At 42.5% G+C, this 6,261-nt stretch overlaps 1 long non-coding RNA gene across 2 annotated transcripts in view; it reads left to right on the forward strand.

Moving 5' to 3' along the window:
- Positions 1–5,893, forward strand: part of LOC139184463 (uncharacterized) — a 29,438-nt gene extending 23,545 nt beyond the window's left edge. Inside the window, exons 3-4 of one of the 2 annotated variants that reach the window (XR_011567961.1) lie at positions 4,792–4,840; positions 5,504–5,893. This is a non-coding gene — a long non-coding RNA (uncharacterized lncRNA). Of the gene's footprint in view, positions 1–4,791; positions 4,841–5,498 lie in introns of both variants that reach the window. The other variant, XR_011567960.1, reaches the window with a different exon arrangement.
- The last annotated feature ends 368 nt before the right edge of the window (positions 5,894–6,261 follow it).

The raw sequence follows: 6,261 nt of genomic DNA on the forward strand, positions 1-6,261 counted from the left end.
AGAACACAGGTGTCCTGCATCTCCATTCAGAAGTCTCCGTTCTGACCGTGATCACTGGACTCCACAGTGGTGGCATCATTCTTCCAAAGCCATAGGTGAGGCCATTGTGTGTCTGCTCTTACATATACATACACAAGACCATAACCTTGACCATACGGACCTTTATTGGGAAAGTGAAGTCTCTGCTTTTTAACACACTAGGTTTGTCATAGCTTTCTGCCAAGAAGCGACTGTCTCCTGATTTCATGGCTGCAGTCACCATCCTCCGTGATTTCCTACCAAAAGGGGCCTATTCATTTAACATTCCAATTATTGAAAATCTTTTATTTCGTTTCAGGAATTCGTGGCAGTATTCTGAAAAGAAATAAGTGAAATGAAAGAAATACTGTATCTATAGATTTCTGAGATAGATCTCAGAAAATATTTTCAAGTGAAGTGTCAGATTTAGACAAAACTCCAATCACACATAGGCTGTGATAGTTGGGGTATAGGATTGGTAGGAAATGTGCTCTTAGACACAGGTGCAGGTACCTGGAGGTTCATCAGAATGCACTAAATGTTTTCAGAACAATGGACATGACAGGGAGAGCATTTAGCACACAGAATACTAGCACATCAGGGGCTTCCCTGGTGGCTCGGACAGTAAAGAGGCTGCCTGCAATACAGGAGACCCAGATTCAATCCCTGGGATGGGAAGATCCCCTGGAGAAGGAAATGGCAATCCACTCCAGTGTTCTTGCCTGAAAAAATCCCATGAAAGGAGGGGCCTGGCAGGCTACAGTCCATGGAGTTGCAAAGAGTCAGACACGACTGAGTGACTAACACACCAACCACAGCACAGACAGCATTTATCTCAAAAGACACGTCTTTAACTAGAAGTTATAAAAATCAGTTTTCCTGTAGTCTTCCTAATGGACATGAAAAAGGAAGGGACAAAGAGGGGGATAATATTGTTGAGACCAAATGGGAAGCTGCAGAGGACATGGAACAGAAGGGACTCACAGCAAAGCACTCATTCAGCACTCATTGCTCCTGAGGGAGCACTGGAGCTCAGAGGGGAAGTACTGACAGAAGCCTCCTTTTGTGTGAAAAACCATCGTTCAGTAACATTTTCTGGCTTCTCGACTTTTTAACAAGAGAAATTTTAACAAGGGACATTCCCTTCAAGCTTTCTTTATAAACCAGGGGAGCTAAGTTCACTATTTCTCCCTGAGATTAAGCTCTGTTCTAAGAGGCTTTCTTATCATCTTTCATATTCTTGTGTGTGTGTGACTTGTTTATACATATATCTTTTTATTGGAATGTAGTTGATTTACAATGTTGTCTTAGTTTCAGGTATGCAGCAAAGTAAATCAGTTATACATGTTTCCATCCTTTTTTAGATTCTTTTCCCATATTGGTCATTACAAGAGTATTGAGTAGAGTTTCCTGTACTATATAGTCACCTTTCATATTCTAAAAAAAAAGAAAAAGAAATAATTGAGTTGATTTACTTGGAGATAATTTTAAAGAGAGGGGAGAAAGAGAGCGAAATTGCATTTAAGGACTGGTATCTTCCCTGAGATTGGTCTTCCCAAGACTAATATCCCGGAAGCAGAGGCAACACAGCTCCCACAGTATGAGAGGGGCCCAGTAGCTTTTCCACGTCTCTAGCTGTGGGAGCTACTTATTATTTTTCCTCATTTAAGTTTTTTCTGAGGAAATGATTGGAAAAACCAGTAATGTTGTCCTCAGAATTATATCAGGAAATCCAAGTCACTTCAGTAGTACAAAGCAAAAAAACCAGACTCACCAAAGCAATGCCATTTCAGAGGTGGCCATTTTGCAAATGACTGTCACTCTGACTTGGTGCTTCATTGAAATTCTGGACCAGAGACAATCTATTAGCAGTCACCTCCCTTGAGAATCTAGCCTGTCCATTGGGTGGTTTGATGATAGAAGCCAAATTTTGTCTTGGATTTTTGGTTTCGATGTGATCAAAAGCAAGCCATGGCCTTTCTGCCGAACTTCACGTTCCTCCCTTGTCAGTGAAGTCATGGTTCTGAGTCCATCTCAATACACTGTGAAAAGAGATAGGGAAGAAAAATGCCTAGTAAAACTCCTTACCTAGTAAGGAACTGACAGCTACTCACCCAGTGATGGTTTTCAGGCTCACTGAAGAATTGCAGAATCACTCCAAATGAGAAATTGTCCTGTATAGTTGAATCCTTCTTTTAAATCTTACTTCTGATCACCAAGTCTGTACAGTTATTGCGGGCTCACCAGCAATATGCAGATCATTGTGACAGGACTGTGGGAAGTACAAAAAGAGTAGAGACACAGTTGTGCCATCCCCACTTGGGTGGGGAACCTTTCCCACTCGTACCTACTCGTTGTTCTCAGGGTCCTTACACCCTCTGTTTCCCACTTTCTCATACCACAACCTGCTTTCCACCAAAAGAAAAAAGGAACCCAGTGCTCATTCACAAGATTCACAAGTATTAGGGTGGAAACGACCGATAGCAGCTTAAAACCCACTAGGGAGACTTAAAATTTCCCAGGGCATAGTAATGAGGCTGCTAAAGTGAGATTTCAGCCAATACAGTGAATGCAATGTGGGTTGGAAGTTCTATTCAACATCCAGGAACCCTACTACAGAAGGCTCTGCCAAGACCAGCTCTGTCCAGTAGAAATACAATGGGAGTCACAGATATAATTTAACATTTTCTAGTAACTATATTTAAAAGATAAATAGCCGAAATTTATTTTAACAATAGATTTTATAATTTGGCTATAAATATAGCCAAACAATCGCTTCAACATGTAATCCATATAAAAAGAAATAGAAATAATATTGTACATTCCTTTTTTCATACTCTGAAATCCAGTGTGTTATACAGTTGCACCACTTGTCAATTTGCACCAGCCACGTTTCAGGGGCTCTGTAGCCACCTGTGGCCAGTGACCACTACGCTAGACAGCAGAGTCTAATGAATGACTATGAATGAGACACTCATATCTCTGAAAAACTTCATAGTAAGTAGTTGATGAAAACCATTTATCTCCCTTTCTTCCCCTGCATTCACCCACCCTGTGTCTTTTTATAACACCTGCCATTCAGTGAGTACCCACAATACATGGGATTTTAAGCCTCATAACTTCCCTGCAAGCCAGGTTCAGGTGAGGAAGGAGGCACAGAAAGTGAAACTCTAGCTAGCAGTTCCCTAGCTCAGAAGTGGGGGAGCTGGAAAAAGCAGGAAATGATCACAAAGGAAAGAGAAGAAAAGAGGACAAAGGCCATAGGCTGAGCCGGCTAGATCCATTTGAAGACAAACGTGTGGGTCCCAGGATGGCAGAGATGAACTTAGAAGTGTCGCATCACAAAGCCTGTCTCCCCCAACCACCTGTCTGTTCTTCCCCAAAAAGTCAGGTAAAATGGGATCTCCAGTTTCACAGCCTGTGTGGCTCTATGCCTGCAGCCCACTGACTTGTTAGACAACAAGTACAGAATATGGAGAAATATAGGACACAAGCCTGCCTTCCAGGGTCTTATAACCTACTTGGGCAAATAATGAAAATGCATTATATAACTCAACTCTTAAAGTCAATATACAGACTCGAATTTAGAGCATTTAAGCAAGGCTTCATGGAGGAGAGAGTATGAAGCTGAGCTTTGGAGAACAGGAAACAGCCCTGGGAGGCTATTCCAGGCAGAGGGAACTGTTTAAGTGATGGCTTGAAGGTGAAGTAGGAGTCAGGCTGCCACTGACAGAAGGTGAACCCCTGGATACCACAGATACCAACCAGCGGTCGGTAGGTTGTAGGACGGTCACCGGTGCTAAGATTTCCATCACAGTAGGAAAAAGGCCAGAGCTGTTCGTGACAGCCAAGCTTCATTCCCACCCACCCTGAGGAGAGCTGTGTTCCAGGATTCCCAGAAAACATCTGGACATTCCTTCTGCTTTGGTCACATGCCCACCTCTCAGTAACAAGTTCCACCCCAGGATCTGGGGCGACATTTGATCTTCGGAATCTCCTGGAGATCCAGACGAAGCTATCCCCAAAAGGGAAGAAAGAATGAATTCAACAATAGCGGGAAAGTAACCGTAAATTGTCCATGACATTGAGTCCCTTAGGTGTGCACACCTTGCCCAAGTTTTAAGGAAAAAGTATTGTGGTTTTGGTGCGGTTTCTGAAGAGTTTTGTGCATAAAGGCACAGGCTGACATTGCAATTCGGTAACAATTTATGGGAGCTGTTTTATTCTCACTCCACTGTTTCTTCTCTTTACAATTATTCACAACATAGTAAACCGCATTAAACCTAAATGTCACGAAATAGAAAAAAGCATCTATGGCAGGATTTCTCAGTCTGGACACATTTTGTTTTCAGTCAGATAATTCTTCATCATGGAGGCTATCCTTTGAACTATGAATGTTGAGTAGCCTCCCTGGCCAGTTGCTAGTTCCAGCCATCAAAAATATCTCCAGACATTGCCAAATGTCCCCTGGGGGAAATATCACTCCTCAGCCAAAAACATTAAGTTTAAGGGCCTTCCTAACCTGGAAGTCATGGATAGGAGCTCCAGGGTCAGCCAGACACCCACTGGAGTTAGCAGCTGTGTGACCCTGGACAAGTAGGTCTAGCTCCTTTTCTGTGTAGCATGGGGATATTGCAGTTCTTACCTCATGGAATGGTTATAAAAACTGCAGAAGAGGGTATTACATAGGCCTCACCCAAAGGTAGTTATTGATACCATTAGAAAATATTCCTGGCGAGACAATAAAACAGGTTTCTTTTTTTTTTTTTTCAGATGGCCCATCTCGGGAGAATATTTGCAGGGGCACAGGGAGTGTTTGCTGGTTTGTTGCTTCTTTTTTTCTTAAATTGATCTCTGCTTTAGACGAGTAGCAAAGAAAACCTCTCTGGGGATAGTTTTTGTGGTTAGGCCTCCTTGAGTATCCCATCTTCAAAGAGAGCCACTCCTTCTCACTTACAAAGAAGTGGTCAGTAGGGGCAAAAGTCAAACAATCTGCAGGGTAGCTCAAGACTTGGGGAAGCTGTGTGGTGACAGAGCCAGGGGGCACACAGCGGGGCCTGAGCCTCCCACACACGCTGTCCGCGCTGGCGCTCCTCTGGCTTCAGAGGGTGGTCATCCTGCTGGTCAAGGGCTCTGCCCGTGTGGTCCCGGCTGCGGGTTCTTGGGGCTGTCTGTGGCCTACACGGTCCTTGTGCAAGAGAAGGGCCTTCAAGGTGGCGAATGTGCCTTAAATAACTAACCTTGCTTTCCAGAAGGCACAAGTTTGCTCCAAATGTCAACCCTGGCTTTGTTTCCTTGCCCCTATTTTTTTTTTTTTTTTTTTAATTATGTTTGGTCACTCGCCACAGCCCTCAACTAAGACAGATGAAAATACCCAGGGGCACTGATCACAAACTTTTGGACTTCCCACATGACATGGAAATTTAGGAAACCGGACGTGGTGACCACCCTCTAATTTTATAACCCTACTTTATTGCCAGCACAGAAGCAATAAAGAGAAATAATAAACGAAACAGCATGCGGAGCTCAGGAGACAGCAGGCTTGCCGAATCTACCCAAGACACTTAACCTTTCAGTGCAACAGTTTCCCCTGCCCAGAAAAGGAAATGCAGACCCTTCCTCAAAAGCGAGTTCCAGGTGGCTTCATAAAAAGATACGTCAAATACTGTGTTTCTGGTAACCCAGTGTATAGGTCAGCAGCATTATGATGGAGCATCAAGACTGGGAAGACAAACAAAAACAGTATGGATTCTCACAATCGTGAATCACAAGAAGATTAACATTTAAGGTCTTGGCACATAAGAACAACTAACATTCTGCCAATTTTTCTGTTATTCAGTGTCCAGAACTATTCTTTTATTTAACTCATATGTATTAAAACCATTTGTATCTACATGTTGATGATAACCTTGTAATTCTCTAAGGGAGTACGGTAAGTATGGCCTCAAGAAATGGGAAACCTATGTTATTAGTTTAAACTTTTTAAAATTCCATAGAGTCCTCATAGTATGGATACTTGCTAACTATTAAATTAGATAATCCCAAGTTGGGATCAGTGAACAATGGAAAATTTAGATAAAATAATAGGAATACATGCATATGTAGATATGTGTGTATAAAATATGTTCCCCAAAGTATTCAACAGTGGGTAATGAAGTGCAAGAGAGATTAAAGGTAAAAAGAGCGAAAGTATAGCCAATGAATTCTGGAAAGTAGAAATCTGCATTCCCATTAGTAGTTTCT

The sequence above is a fragment of the Bos indicus genome, chromosome 8, assembly GCF_029378745.1.
Source record: "Bos indicus isolate NIAB-ARS_2022 breed Sahiwal x Tharparkar chromosome 8, NIAB-ARS_B.indTharparkar_mat_pri_1.0, whole genome shotgun sequence".
In the NCBI taxonomy this organism is placed as follows: domain Eukaryota; kingdom Metazoa; phylum Chordata; class Mammalia; order Artiodactyla; family Bovidae; genus Bos; species Bos indicus.